At 39.2% G+C, this 16,544-nt stretch overlaps 1 protein-coding gene across 9 annotated transcripts in view; it reads left to right on the top strand.

Annotated features, from left to right (window-relative positions):
* The window catches only part of FAM110B (family with sequence similarity 110 member B), a 114,222-nt gene that overhangs the window by 48,240 nt on the left and 49,438 nt on the right, over positions 1-16,544 (top strand). For 3 of the 9 annotated variants that reach the window (XM_064652597.1, XM_064652529.1, XM_064652554.1), the window contains exon 1: positions 4,760-4,921. The exons of the other annotated variants lie outside the window; for them this stretch is intronic. The gene's annotated coding sequence lies outside the window, so the exon portion shown is untranslated. Of the gene's footprint in view, positions 1-4,759; positions 4,922-16,544 lie in introns of those variants that run through there. 9 annotated transcript variants of the gene reach the window in all.

Below are 16,544 nucleotides of genomic sequence, written 5' to 3'. Positions count from 1 at the left end.
AATGATGGACCATCATTTCAGTCAATTTGGTCTTCAGTGAAGATACTGCCAATGTGTAGGTCTGTGGAGGTGAGGGATGTGGGTGTGGGGCATTTTTTTGTTTGGGTTTTTTATGATTCTGAGATAAAAGTAAATATGAATGCTATAAAAAATAATCCATTGGAATCAATCTTAGTGTCATCCTGCAGCAAATCTCTGCCATTCAAATAGAGACATCTCTGCCTGTTATTAAGCATCCAGAAGAGTTCTGTCTGGGGTGTTTCAGGATATAACGAGCATCTTTGAAAAAAAACCAACCTGAAGTTCCCGGTTAGCTGTCCAACTTCAAAACATGATCAATAGCATTGACATTTATGCACACATGGACAGGTAACCGCTTGCTTACCAATCAGAATTGGGATCAATCCAAGAAATGTTCCTGTGTTCCACAAAATGAAAATAGGTTTGTTCATGCTGAGTGCTGACCTTGAGGCCTGGCATTTGTGACTTCCAGAGAAAAGTTTTTATAGCAAACACTAGTTTATATAGCAAGCACATTTTCCTCCACAAATGATGATGGGTCTAGTGATGAGTTTGACAACTCATGTTTGGCAGACTTCCCAAACACCACCAAATACTTCCTAGGAAAAAAAAGAGTCCAGCAAATAGCTATTGTGAAGTCAAAGGTAGCTTTCAGAAGAAAAAAAAATAATGCTAGATAAATTTCTTTGGGAAGGAAACTTGAAATGTAGAAAAATTTGTGGAAGAGAAAATTGTCCCCTCATCTTTTAACTTGGGTAAATGTCAGAAGTACCACCCAAAAATCTTAAGATTTTGTTGTTATTATGTAAACATAACCATGGGATAGTTTAGCTTACTTCTAAAAGTCTAATGAATGCATCAAGCCAAGTAAAATATTCATTAGAGTAATTGGTTCAATTCAACCCCTCAAGGTTACAGCTTGGAAATATATACCCTATACTACATATACACTATATCGCCTTTAGAAATGCAGCACATTGTTTCACCAGCCATTTTGCTCAACTCATTTTCGTTCCATATGTTTACTATACTTTGCAAAATCTAATTAAGTAACTGAAGTAGCAGTTTGCAAGGAATATTTGGTATATTTTTAAGTCAAAGGTTAAGTGGTATCCAGACTGAAAGGAGTTCAGTTGCAAAACACAGGAGACACATCAGAAGTTTTTAAAATATTCTTGTATTAAAATTGCATACATAAGTACTTACACAAGTGATCATAACATAGTGAAAAGTTACTTGTTCCCAAAATAGTCATCTGTTTGTTAATTCACTTAGATATGCCTAAATGAAGTGTAACATTCATTAATGTGCTAGCTAGGCAGTTTTCACTGTAAGATGCTGGGTTCGGTGTCATAGGATGAATTCATTATACCCTCATAGGTTTTCCTCTCTCCTCCCCTCTGTGATGGGCATCTGCCTCAGACCATATGGGTTTGGAAAATTTTAATTGAAATTCTCCTGTCAAGGAATTGGGCTAGAGAAAGCCTAACTTGCTTATAATTTCTAAAAGTGTTGTAGAGACCTTCTGTTTCTATGTGGAGGAGCTGGAACTTGAAGCTGAGCACAGGGTAACTTGTGCCAGAGACAGGCTTTTGCTTTCAATGAAAGTCTGCCGAATATTGGCCAACTTGTGTACCTTTCACGATTTGTTCATTTCCAACAGAGACCTGCTAGAGTCTCTTGTGACTGTGTCCTCATGAAACCTGTGTTCCCTCTCTGGGACTTGAGGAGTCCCTTGTGACTGTGTCCTTATGAAACCTCTCTTGGCTTCTTTTGCTGGCACACCTATACATGGCTGTATCCTGTCTCTGGTCCAAATGCTCATGTGCTGTCACCACAGGTAGCAGGGCAGGCTGATGGAGCTCTGCATTGTTCTTAGTTGGAGTTTAAGCTGTCTGCCATTGCCAAATGTGGGCTCTTGTGAACGACTGCTGGCTCCAAACATTAGCCCTGCTGTGCAGTTCCTCATATCTTCCTTACCCAGCATATCGTTGCAATGGTTAAAAATTAGTGTTTTAAAATTGAGACAGACATTGGGACTCTTCTAACTGACCTTCTAAGCTAAGCAGGTTTAGTGAATATTGATTGTGTTCCAGAGACAAGTAGGTGTTTCTTGAAATTCAGTGTGGCAGCGGTTGATGGGTCCTTCAACTACAGCTTGCTACCATGAGATTTTAAAAAGAAAGCAACTTCTGGAATAAACACCCTGCTGCAATGGTATGTTGAGAGTCTGCTGCCAGGGCAGCCCTTGCTGGGGACATGGGCTGTACATGCCCTTGGAGCCAGCAGCTCTGTGGGGAGGAGGCGGGAGGCTGGCTGCTGTGGAGGGGTGCTGGAGCTGAACAGGATGAAGCAGCAAGGACTTGGGGAGCTGCTGGGCTGAGGAGGGGGACATGTAGGCTTAAGAGTTTCATGGGAGGAAGCCAAAACTGATAGTCTTGTAGCATCTGCAGCCCGTTTAATTCCTGTTTAAGTTTTCTTGGTCATTTTTTCACTTGTCATATGTGTCTTGGTGGTTTGTGAATGTGGATCAGATCAAAAGAATGATTTAAGTCTCTTTGATTTTATTTTTTGTTTGTGTGTATGTCTTTTCCTTTGCCTAGCAAATGTGAGCATTTCCAATAGCTGGATCAGAGGACTAGGTTAAAGACTATTATTGGTTTTATTCCCCTGTTTCTACGTTTGGCAAAATGTTAGAAAAACATCATTGTGGATCTGATCATCAAATGATTGTGCATCTCTTTTTTATATGCCTCTTGAGCACTTAAAATTAAGTTTTTAACCCCTGTATAACCACCTCCCTTGCCTTTCTTCATTAAATATATAGTTCTTCATTTCAAGTAGTATGGCCGAGAAAACTGGAATATTCCACAGTATTTTAAAGAAACACAGTTTATAAAAATTGGTGAGTTCCTTAGTTGATGTAATCTAAAAAGGAAGACTTAATAAAACAGCTTCCTTCATTTATTGCAACACAAAACTTAATGTTGACTGAACATAGAATAAAGGAGCAAAAATGTCACTATTCCTGCATTCCTTTTTTATTTCTAGTCATTTATAGCTTTGAGAATATTTTTCTTACAGAGATGAAGTCTACTTCTAGCACAGAGTGACTCTTTCTGAGCAATTTTCACTGGCAGATTAAGAAAACTCTAACATAGCTATTTACATATTGTCAGTAAATATGGTCTTGCACTGTTACCATATTGAATTCTTGTTCCACTAGTAAAATTTTATGTAGTAGAAAATACAATTTTTGTACTGAAGTAAGTACAATAGATAAAAATGTGTATAGACAACGTTTAATATCATGCATTTGCACTGTGCCTAATACTTTATGGTGCTGGTGATAAGAGTAAAGAATTAGGAAAAATGCCAGTGTGGGCCCATCAGAACTCATTATTGCAGTGGGGTTCAGGATCTTGCTATTGTAATGTTTATGGATATGGTTTATGTGTAACTTACTGAAACATCTTAAAAATGTGTTGTAGTTTGTATATGCATAATGCTGTAGCATTATAGTATTTTTGCAACATCAGTCATGAAAAATGTACTGTATCTCACAAGAGAGAGCTGACACTGGCACTGGCACTTCTGATAATCAGGCTGTGTACTTCCATCTTTGAGGTTTAAAAGCCTTTTGGTCATTGTAGAGCTTAGGTGATTATATGAACCATGTGAGCACAGGAAACTTCAGAAGAGTTTTTCTGTTTGTGCTAGTCAGAGTGAAGATTAATTGAAAGGTACTGTCAAGGCAGACTAAACAACAAGCGCCTGTATCTTTTTTTCGTGATTATTTACCTGATATTGTAGAAGCTCTTAGAATCTTTCAAATACACAATGTTCTCTTGGATCATAACATTCCTTAGTTTTGAGGACTTAAGATATTTCTAAGATAAGCATAAGTAAGGATGTAGGGCTTACTTGTGTTAGTTCACCATACGTCTGAGTCTTTGCTCACTGTAAGTATTTTCCAAATGAATTAAGTTGTTTTGCATAATGTCAAAAATTTCCTTGGCATTTCTACCATAGCCTCATGAAAGCTTGGTTAGGACCTTATGTGCCAATGCACACAGAAGCCCTCTCTCTGATCATCTAAGTATCTGCCCACAGATAAACATAAAGGACACAGGGGGTGTTGTTGACTTCTGTAGGGCTACTGTGCACTGAAAGCATGCCTCGCTGATGTGGTGCCTCGCTGATCTGAGGTCTACATTGTAGTCTGTGCAGTAGCGTATAAATCCCCCAGATCTACTGTGTGTATGATCCTGGTAATGTGTACATTCAAAACAAGAAGTCCTCCTGCCAGAATAAATTGCTGCATCTTATTGTCTCCTCAAAATAGACCTAGCAAACTACAAGTGGTCAGCTACTCAAAGAACACACCTAAATATATCCTTTTTTCCAGAGATGGAGACAAACCCCCTCACACGTGAATCATTTGGAAAAACAACAGCAGCGAAAATCCCAAACAGGAGTTTTACCCTGTCGCGCCCAGACAAATAACAGTCCCAAATGTTGATGCTTTCGGCTGAAAGGTGTAATCTGCCCGGCTCTCGCTCCCTCGCTCGCGGTGCCTCAGCAGCCCTGTGCTACGGCAAAGGGCTATAATTAGATGAGCAGCCTGCTCAGCAGCGGTGCCAGCCTGCGAGCCTCAGCGAGCATGTGCTGGATTCTGCATGTGCCTGGCGCTTATTGGCGGCCGAGGTTGCTGCCTGCCGGTTTGATAGGTTTCCCCAGTAATCTTTATGCTGCATTACAGACATAGATACAGAGGTACTGTGTGCTTGCAAGGGGAGAGGTGCTCAGCTTGTAGCGTAAAGGAGAGCCCACAGATGAAAGGCACCGGTCTTTGTTGCAGAGCATCAGTACTTAAGGACTGCTAGCCGGGAGCGGAGAGGTCAGTGAAGGAGTTTTACTTGGTGGTAATTACTTTCAGGTCTTTATCTCTCCGGTGAAACAGTCATGCATGAAATGAATACTGTTAATCATGTCATCTGTTTAATTTGATCTTGCTTTCATTAATATCATGTATACTCGGGTGGGAGAGCCATCAGATTACAAAACATATCATTAGAGGGGATTCAGTTCAAAAATAGAGTATATTTATATGGGAATAGTGCTTTCATTTGAAATTTTGAGCCTGTGCATGGAAGTGATTTTACTGGTTGCCTTTTGTTATGCTAATGGAAATATTTCTTTTATTGGAATGTTTTCTGCAGAGCAGTTGAATTAGAGCATTTATAACTACTGGCATATGAAAATAAATCTGTATAAATAGTGATTAATTTAAAGAATAATTCTGTGAAGTGTTCTTTAATATGATCACAGCAATAACTTGATGGTTCTCTTGCAACAAGGTAGAGGGATGAGGAGTAATATGCTATTGTTCTTTCAACAAAGATGCTGGAGCCTTCATGTTTGGGTGGATTCTTTGTTTCATCCACTGGGTTTTATTTTAAGTGGCTTTCAAAATGAAACTAAAGCCATTCTGCCTCGTAGATTTCAGTATATCCTTTGCTTGCACATACATGTATTTTATACGTATTTGTTGTTCTCAAAGGCTGAATTTTGGCCCAAAGCCTTGTTTATTGTCAGAACTGCCTTCAGCAGTAGAATCAAACAAGATATATATATGCCAGTCTTTTAAACTGTGATTCTGAGACTTTCAGTATTTATCATAGCGTCATACTCATTTCTTTTCATACTTGACCTACACATCAATTGATCACAACTTTTCCTATAAAAAGCATGCATATTTAATGAGCACATTCTACAGTGAAAGCTGTTCAGAACAAAAGAAAGCAAGCATAAAGTATTCAAAAATGTCTCATAATGTAGTCATGCCTCATTTGATGACTTTTGGATATTAAGGCTGACTGGTGAGACTTCAGAGTTAATGCCCTTGTCTGTGTCAGACTCCAGAGCCCACATGAACTTGTATATTAAGTCACCAGTCATCTGGCTGGCTGGCTGCCACCATGCGTCCGAGGTACGAGTGGATTGTCTCAGCCAGGATCAGAAAGGTGTTAGGAACAGGAGCTATTTTGGTGTTAGTCTTCACTCTTCCCTCTGCACTTATCCTTGAAGAGGTTATTTCTACTGTATAAAGCAAAGCCAAATTTAAGTTGTTCTCTTTTAAAGTATGTGGTTCGAAACTGTGTTACCTTCTGAGTAGATGCCCTTAAATGTGAGCATTTATTCAGTTACCAGCTTCATATGGCTGTGGGTACAACAAAGACACGAGCTTTATTATTTGTGGTAGTATATGGAAACAGAAAGGTATTTGGGAGGTTTAATCACAGCTGGTACCTAACAGTTTCTTTGAATTTTTGCTATTGACAATAACAGTTACCTTGGTGTCTATTTTAGTCAACAGCAATTTTTTTTACCATTTTCCAAAAGTTGTTTTTCAAAGTTGTTTCCTTTTATGTAGACTTGGAAAATGGCATTTTTGCTTTGTAACAGTTAAGCCTGAACAGGGAGGACTCGGGATGTAAAGGCATGTTGTTTTCTCGGGCTGTTTCATGTTCTCTCATTGCTCCAAATTACCAACCAAAAATGTTTTATAGATGTTCTGGGTTGATTTATGCCTTCTGCCTTTTTTAGCAGAGACTTACCTTAAGTAATTTATCTACATTTTTATGACCTTTGCAATAGCATCCCATGAAGGAGTAACTAACAGCAACATTAGTAATAATGAAACGTAAAAAGTAATATCCTCAGCTGAATTACATATTTACCATATCCAGATTGTGTTCTCAAGAGACAAGAGTCTGATATATTCTACTCCATGTATTGGGCTATTATTATTTGTAAGTAACATAAAGCATGTCTGGAAAAATGCTGTAAAAGTTTGTGTATTTTTGGTAGTGGATACAGGTAATGTCACCACCCACTGGAAATGAAATGCTGCACCAGCAACTATGTAGGTGTGGATGCCTTTGCATCCAGAAAGAGCTGTGATGATCTGTGCAAGCATCACCAGAAAAGGTGACAGTTGTGAAATTAGAACTGGTGACAGTGTAATTTAAATTTGCAATACCTTAATAGCAAGGAATAAGCTACTTTATTATTGCTTCTTTTTTTGTTACAACCTCATTTTTCTTCTGGATAAACTAAGAAAACAACTTGAAGCAACAGTTTGTGTGGATTACTCTCTAAAGAAGTTGTCATCTTTGTTGGTATAAGCATATTTTAGCTAGAAGCAGTGTATTCCTACAGGAAATGTAACACACTTCAGATTATTCTCAATGAGATTTTATATTCAGTCTTTGTCAGTGAGTTTCTTGATGTAAAACTTTTTAACTCTTTGTTAGGAGTTGTATGCATACCATGTTTGCTGTGTGCCTTTGTGAACTCTTCTCATTTCTTATATATTGTCCAATAGTTAAATCTCCAAGTCCTCTGTTATATGAAAGGGAAGCTTTTCTTTCAGAAAAGGAGTACTGTATGTATATTTGTGTATGGGAAGGGCACAAAAGTATGTTGTGAAAATCAAGGTCTCAAGTGTTTAATTTATATAGTTATATAAATATGTACGAAATATATATATATTCTGCCATGTAACAGTAATATATGTTTGTGTAGAAAACACTTTCAATGTCATACCAATACTCTCATTATCATAAAAATACTCCTTGAAAAGTAATGTCAGAAACACTAGATTTGGCTGCTGACTGGAGATGGATTCATGCAGTAAACTGAGTGCCTATAATAAATAGTGCTACACTAGCTTTTCCTTATTAAGATATTATGTCTTTTTACTGCTTTGCATATAAGTGAATTTTGCATTACTTAAACCCATACCAAGTCTAAAGGGGAAAGATGATAACTTAAGGTTAATGCTTTTTTTTTTTTGTAGCCTGTTAGCAATGAAAGAGATACTCCAGAAAAAGTCATAGGGATTTAAAGTATTACCACAGTGTTTATTTTGCAGGATTTGTACTTACAGTTTTTAAGTCGGGTAGCAGCAAGTGATATATGCATGAAGGTTTACATTAGAATGGGAAAAGTGACATTGTGTCCTGAAGTTCCTTTTTGCTTTTTCTCTGGTTTTGGAACCAACTCCAGTTATTACTGATAAAATGACTGTCTTTTAAATGGTCTAGACATTCAATAGCCCATCTATAAATGGTTATTGGAAGACTTTGAGAGTTCACGGGAAATCAGCAGCCTGTTTTCCGTATTTTGTTGGGCGAAGGTCATTTTATTCTCTAAGTCTGGAGATTTTGGGGCTGTGTGGTGTGGAGGCACAGGATGAGCCCTCTCAGTGGAGATTCCCTCTCTGAGCTCGGCAGGGTGTATGTTATTTGGGAAGGCCTTATTGTTGTGACACTCCTCCCACACTGATGCAGCAGGACTAACCAAGAGGGTGAAAAATGTGACCATGTTCTCTGTATGCAGATGGCTGTTGCTCCAGTTCAGGGACATATGTGCTCCCGTGCTCAGGGACTGGACACAGGCAAGGGTCAGTGGTGGAGAAGGTCTGCCCTGGCCCACCGCTCCTGCAGGGCTCTGCTCACCTGGCATTTATCCTGGGAACTAACCATGTGGATTTGGAAACTTAGACAGTGGATGAAATATGCCTAGCTTTGGGCATCTGACTGTAAAACATTTGCAATGTTGAGGGGAAAGCTGTGTTTCATAGAGCAGGCAATGGAAGTGGCAGTGTCTTTTTCTTGCAGTTCTCACAGCTGCAGTGTTATGGTGAATTAAAAACAAAATGGATATTAATTTTTTTACACTTAATCTCCTGTTATGATTAATTTTAATTGTTCTTAAATGTATTACCTGCAGTATTAAGTGTGATTTGATAGATTAAATGTAGAATACAACCAGCAAATATAATCCTGGATGCTGTTGTCTGCATAATCCTGGTAATGAGATTCCTGTTTTAATTTCACATTGTCTTTCATGAATGTGCTTCAGCCACCTGTAGGCGCACATATGTGCTGTAGTCTTTCCATGAAACACCTGAAGCTTCCAACCCAGATCCTTGCTTTGTAAATATGTCATTTTTAAGCATGAATTGTCCGTCCCATAAGAGATGTTATTTGGTTTTGTGCCCTGTCACGCAATTGTCTCATACTTCTGTGATAGATGTTTTATGTATACTCATGATGATTCTATGGCTATCTATTTATTTGGCAACATATCTGTTGGGTATTGTAGAATGATTTTACTATGTCACTCATACCTTCCTGAGTGTGTATTCTACAAAAATCCCAATTAATGGCAAATAAAGATATTAAATTCTTGTCTTTCTTTTAAGGTAGCTTGGCATTTTGAAATCTGGTAGTCTAGGCCAAAGGTTGTTCTTCTCCCTGATTAGGAAGGCTGTAGAAACACATTCTGTAGCAAAGTAATGCAATGTGTAATAGAACTTGTATGGGTTATTAGGGCTGTTTAACTAGAGAGAAATGTGGATATCTAGATTTACAGTGGTATTCACATTTTCATGAGTTTGTGAATATTTGGCTTTTGAATCTATTTAGGGTCTATGGTTATAATTGTTTTTAAGATCTTGATACTGGTTTTACATGTAATGTTACTGAATGAGAGATGCTAATACAATGTGGTATGTCGCCCTATAATGCAAATGCATAATATGATACAGTGCCTGTGCCAAAGTGTTTCCTGCCTGTATAATCTAGGTAGAAAAAGCCTAGAGTGGAAGGGAGAAACAGAGTCAATAAAGATGAATTATCTTTTATGTGACCACAAACTGTCAACTTGCAAGATAGGCTGAACAGTCTGCTTTAGGATTTTAAACCACCACTTCAAATTACTTTAGAAAGAGTGAAAAATATAAGATCAGTGTAACTATTCCTGTCTGCATAAGCGCTTGCAGTACAAACTTCCCGGGGTAAGGATGTTTTCCTTCTGTCTCAATGTGTCATAATTATCATCTGGACATTGCAGGTCAGTTACATTGCAGTCATCTGGAAATAAGTGTGCAGCTTGTGTTTCTGCTGTGACATTACAACAGCAGTCTAGTTGGAAGATGTACGAGGGACTTGATAAATTACATATTACCTTCTTCCATTACTCTTACATCAACCATGGTCCTGTCCCATGTGTTGCCCACTATTTTCCTTTAGCATATTGTGGAGTGCAGAAGTTGCTATTTTGGACCTACCTCTCCATGGACTGGGTAAAGCCCAGCAGAGGCAGTACAATTGCTGTAAATTTTCTTTGAAAGACAGGTAGCATGGAGAGTGCAACAGAATTGGACCTCAAAATATGATGGTGTCATCGTCCTCCAGTGATATGGTGCCTCTTGTTGCTCTTCCCCACAGTTCTCTCCTTGCTGCCACCACCTTTCTAAATTTGTCTGCTCCATTTTCCCATTCAAATAATTTTTTTTTTCACACTTTCTCCAATCTGTCTCTCTGCCCTTCAGCTTCTACCCACCATTCAACTATGTGCTCTTTGACATCTTTGCAGCCACCTCTCCCTGGAGGGTGCATACCTGCGATGATTACACCTGAAGTAGAGTTAATTTTCTTCACAGTGGCTAGTATGGGGCTATGTTTTGGATTTGCACTGAACACAGGATTGATAATATAGAGATGTTTTTGTTATTGCTGAGCAGTGCTCACACAGAGCCAAGGCCTTTTCTGCTTTCTGTACTGCCACACTGGCAAGGAGGCTGAGGGTGCATGGGGGGTTGGGAGGAGATACAGCTGGGACAGGTGACCCCAACTGACCAAAGGGATATTCCATAGCATATGACATCATGCTCAGTAAAGGAGGGGGAAGGAGGAAGGGGGTATGTTTGGAGTGATGGCGTTTGTCTTCCCAAGTAACCGTTATGTGTGATGGGGCCCTGCTCTCCTGGAGATGGCTGAACACCTGCCTGCCCGTGGGAAGCAATGAATTAATTCCTCGTTTTGTTTTGCTTTTGCATAAGGCTTTTGCTTTCCCTGTTAAACTGTCTTTATCTCAACCCACGGGTTTTCTAGCTTTTACCCTTCTGTTTCTCTCCCCAATCCTGCTGGGGGTGAGGGTGAGCGAGCAGCTGCGTGGTGCTTGGTGGCTGCCTGGGGTTAAACCATGACAATGTCCAAAAATGTCATTTAGACAGGGGTGCCCAGAATGGCACACAGGTAAAGAATGTAAGTTCTCTTAGCAAAGATGCTTGATTTTTTTTTTTAGCTAATATTTATTTATTTGTTGGAGCAAGATGTCCTTGGCTTCTGCTTGGAAAGCTCATTCTGACAAATATAAATCTTACCCCTGACCTTTTCTATTTGACATATCTGCTTTTTTTCTCTCAGCCTGTTACCTCTTTACTGAAAGCAAGCATCTCCATTCATCTTTCTGTCGTTTCTAGATCAGGCATTTTTCAAGTGATTTATGAACTTTGCTGACCCCTTTCTGCAAACAGGGATCCTTTCCATCATATCTCCATGCTGGTACCTCACAACAGCCATGCTTCTGTAAGAGCTCGACTTAGGGAGCTGCTTCTGCCTCTTCTGCTCTTCAGAGGTGTCTCAGGCAGTGGTGGCACATTACTGACCTAAGTCTTGACAGCTTCACTGCTACCTGCAGGGCTGTAAGACATGTAGGTGCTTACTGCATAAAGTCACATTTATTTTGCTCTTTTTTTTTGCTGGCTCTTGGCAGATTTGCTGCACTGGGTGCCTAAAGGATCCTGCTACAGGCTCTCCACTGGGAGCCAAGCAGATTTTGCTCCCATCCCATGCTAAAGTGTACAGGATTTGGGTTCTTCATCTCTAACGTGGCTTGATGAGTTTTTTTCTATGGTATGTGTAGAAAACCTGGGATGCTTTTCTACTATCAACTCTGATTTTTAGCTGTCTAAAGAGCCAGAGTTTTTGCAAGTGTTTTCTCTTTCCTTATGCTATAAAGCAACTTATACTTTTGTATGTTACTTCACCATGACTCTGAAGCCTAAATTTGCAACAAAAACAAGTCTGCAACTAACTGTTAAAACACATCCATTCTTAGACGATATCTACAGATACTAAATCCATCTGGTGTTGAATTACCATTGATTTTTAAATTTTTTTTTTGCAAACTTGCTGAAACTGGATTGATGCTTTTCTTGTCTCCAAGAAATATGTACTTCTGCCATTTTTAGTGATTCTTACTTCTGGCTTTGTGGACCATAGTGTTGGAAGCATTAGGATCCTGCACAGAGTTTGTTTGTTTTCTTCTCCTGCTTTTCACTTAAATTAAGTATGCAATTATCAGTGTATATAAATACCTGATGGGGATGAGTAAAGAACATGGAGCCAGGCTCTTCTCAGTGGTATCCCATGACAGGACAAGAGGCAACAGACATAAACTGAAATAGTGGCAATTTCATTTAAATGTAAGAAAGCAATTTTACTCTAAGGATGGTTGAGCACTGGCATAAGTTGCCTCGAGAGGTTGTGGTGTTAATCCCTGGAGATTTTCAAAACCCAACTGGGCCATGGTTCTGGGCAACCCACTATAGGTGGCCCTGCTGTCAGCAAGGGCTTGGCCTAGACAATCTCCAGAAGTGCCTTTCAGCCTCAGCTGTTCTGTGATTCTGTTACTAGAAGCCTCCAAACAGCAGACCAAACAGGCCTTGCAACTCTAGGCAAGTTATTTTTTCTGTATTAATTCCGCTATCCAAATAGTTAACATTTTATACCTATCCCTAGATATGAATGTGCACATGTATAGGTGTGTATATACCTACCTGTTTCTGTCTCCTGTGTAAACATACTTGGGGGCTAGGACAAGCTGGAGAATATCAGAGATGGAAAAGGGAGGAGCAGAATGTTTATATGTAATTTTTTTTTTAAATATACTAATGCCATTTCATACAGGCCACACTGATTTTCTGTGCTTCATGGAACCATTGAGATATTTTTCCCTTACACTTAAATATGCTACCTGTGTATAGTAAAAAAAAAAAGCGGGATAAAATTGCTTTAAATAAAGCTATTTTTATTAGATGATTTCTCTTGGGGGCTGCTTATACATAATTACATTTTTGTTCCGGTGCACATTATGTTTAAGTGGGCATAAATCGTCCAGGAGGAGATCTGGAGGAGACAAAGCAGAGAGCAAAAGGCTCTGGGTCAGAAGAGGGAGGGTTCACCCTTAGCTGGACTCCTCTTTCTTGAAAAGATAGCTCCAAATTAAGCAGTAAACATGTAAAAACTGGCCTGAGTTTATGTATGTGTATAGAGGACTCAATACTTTGTATTTATGCAAATACTTTTTGGAGTCCTGTATGAGCAAAATTCCTGCTTTGCTAGTATTCAACCCTGATTCTACAGCCCACGGTAGCTGTGTGGGTCTGTCTGATGGTGTTCTTTAAAACTAGGAAGCTGGACAAAGATGGCTGCTAAAATTATATGTAGTCTCTTGGTGTATGCAGGTGAAGCACCAGGTGATCCTCAGGGGTAGTGTTGGAGGAAGCTGTCTGTGAGCATCCTTGGTAGCATGAACTTGATAACTTTGTGGGGAAAAAGGGACGCTTGAACAGCTCTTGATCATGTCCCTTCAAAGCCATGAATCTTGCCTTATAGCATCCATTAAAGTCAGTTTTCCCCTTGTTTAAATGATCACCATCATTACTATTATATTTTTTGAGGTTGAAGAGGTTTTCTTCGTTTATATCTTGGCCAACATTAGTGACAGAGCATTCAGACCTGAGATTTTATATATGAAGTTGCAAAACCCGTTATCTTTGTTCCCATAAGCATTTTGATTTTTACTGTTAAAGTACATGGCAGTGCCATGTTTTTTCTTCTGTTGCTTCACGTTCAAATATGTTGTGGGGTTTACTTTTTCCTGCTTGTTCACAGATCTTGAAATAACATCTTAGAAATGCACTTGCAAAAATAACAGTAGTAATAATAAAATCTGTTTGGAAGATGGAAGAAACAGTTCTCCATTTCTGAGAACTTGTTTAGTTCCACACTTAACACATCAGCTTCAATCGCAGCCACTAGGAAATTTGAAACTTTTTTTGCCATTGAATTTTCAAAAATTAATCTGGTAAATCCTTTAATCCTTATGAACTGTACCATTCACTTTAGTTTAGTGGTAACGCCTTTTACACTTGAATAGATTCCTTTCTTGGATCCCTGCAATTGTCTCCTGAAAATCATTTAGAAGTATCCAGTAGTAGTGAAGAAGTTGTCTGTTAGGTATCACAAACATGCATGAAGAATGAATTGGTTTGTACTGACAGCTTCTTTCTCCCTTCCCTGCTCTTCTTTACCTTCTTGCTTCTGTGTTTTTAAATCATCCCTTCCTCTGTCTTTCCTCCAGCTCTTTTTCTTCCAAAGTCTGTAACGCTCACGTGTGCTGTGATTTTCAGTTTCAAGGGCTGTTTGGCCATCTGAAACAGGAAGAAAAAGTCCTGTTCGTATTTTAAAGTGTGAAACTTGATTTTCATTTCCTTTTCATGATATATCTGGAAATGCTGCAAATGTTTGATGTGAAATTCTTCAATAAGAGCAGGACCTCCCTGTAATTGAAGCTGCCCAGCAAGCCAGAAATAGACTCAGCATGGCCAGCAGTGAGCAAGCATGGGCTGTCACTGGTTTAGCCATCGCTTTCTGGCGTGGTTCTGCCCTTCCCAACTCCACAGGGAAGAGGCAATGGAATTGTCAGAAGTTCCTGTTCAACTACTTGAAGTATTTACATGGTGTTCCCCAAGGAAGAGTTTACTAGCAGGGTACTAGGTTTTCTGTAGGGACTTAATGTCACATCTTCAAAATAGGTTTAGCAACATGTACCAGGATAGGAGTTTCCTGCTTTTCCTCACAGCCGGAAAGAAGTTTTCATTAAGTGTGAAGGTGTTGGATGAGCTAATTTTTTAGGATGTTTTCTTCCTGAAGTCTGCCAGGTGGAGGATGCTGTCACATCAAGCCCAGTGGTGATGAAACAGCAATTGCAAGTTCCACAAAGGTTGACTTGCACCAGGTGCTTTTGTGCAGAACATTGTGGCAGAGGTGTGACTTCCTGAGATTGTTGCTGTAGCTTGAGATTGTTACAATGTTTGGTTTCTTCAAGCCAGGGGTACCAATCAAAGCGTGACTCTATACCTTGCACCACTGCCTCAGTCCCCCTGCTCTGCAATGGAAAAATTTGGAAGCTCTGTGTTTTTGTAAAGAGGGCAGAAACCCAGCTACAGTGATGCCTTTGGGGACTCCATTTGCATTTTGTCTTCAAAATGAAGTTGCTTATTGCATTCAGAAAATAAGTTGCTAATGCTGAGAAACAGGCCAGTGAGGTTAATTTTTACTACTGGTTCATTTCCATTTTTTACATTTGCGGGAGAAGTCAGGTGGCTCAGTTATGAGTACAGAACTGATACAGCCTCGAAAAAGTAATTGCATTTTTCCTTCCCAAAGAGCAAAACCATACTAGGTGTAATTCTGTTTCACTGCCTATTGTACCTAGCATGATTTTAGCATAGTTTCAGAGTCCAGGGGGATCTTCTTAACAACCCTATTTCATATGAGCTGTCACCTGAGGTGATTTGTGCTTCTTTAAATGTACTCTCTGTTGAAACTAAGTCCTTAAATAGTCTGCAAAAGTTTTTAATGCTTGTGTTGCCTTCAGTATGGTTAGATTACAACTTTTATTTCCATATAGATATGGGGTTTGTCTGTAAAATTTTTAAGTACATGAAAACAGAGTTAACATTAGTCTCTCTTCTAAGTCGTCCTCTGCTCAGCTGGAATCTTTGATTTGCTTTTAAACCCCTGAATTGTTCCAATATTTCTTATTGATAAAGGTCACTTTCTTGTCTAGCTAGTGCAATTTCTATCAAGTTAGTCTACTGAGAGCCTTGTGTCTTAGGGAACCTTTATGATGATCTTTCCAGACAAAGTAGCACTTAGACCGGTTTCATAATTTCTCCCTAAGGTAAAAATTCTGCAATCCACTTGAATCAGAAAATATCATTTTCTCTCTGCCTTAAACCTGTTAATCTTTTATAATAATAATGAAAAATGAACATATTTAAAAAAAGCAGTCATCACATACTATAGCAGTGGAATAAAAACTGGCAAGTCCTTCCTGCCCCTGCTTTATTTCTCTCAAGGTCCTCGCAAGCAGGGGAAGCCCATATCTTGAAGATTTTCCCAGTGTAGCATGTCTGAGATGCAGGCTTCTCTATCTGCTCATGCTGTGAAATCTGCCATTCGTGTGTCTCATCCTACTACTGAAGTACTATGCTGTCATTTTTCTAGCCTGGATGAGAGCAGCCTTGTCCCACTTACATCAATTCTGAATATTGCTTGAAAGAGCATTTCCCAAGCTTGTGGCTTTGATCATATCATCCGTCTTTACATATTTTTGTTGGTTCCTTCTTCTCTGTTGTACCCAATATTGAAACTCTTGGTGAGATATCCTAACATTATCTGTCGTCTTTTATTTATTATCAAAATGTTGATTCCTTGTCTTCATAATGCCATCCGAAGTCACCTTGTCATTACACTTTCAAACAGTAATCTTTTTGCTTTGTTTTACATCCTTTCCACCTGTGAAGAGCTAATACT

Source organism: Pseudopipra pipra, chromosome 1 (assembly GCF_036250125.1).
Source record: "Pseudopipra pipra isolate bDixPip1 chromosome 1, bDixPip1.hap1, whole genome shotgun sequence".
NCBI lineage: Eukaryota > Metazoa > Chordata > Aves > Passeriformes > Pipridae > Pseudopipra > Pseudopipra pipra.
Note: the sequence above shows the minus strand (reverse complement) of the source record. Positions and strands in the feature narration are given on the sequence as shown.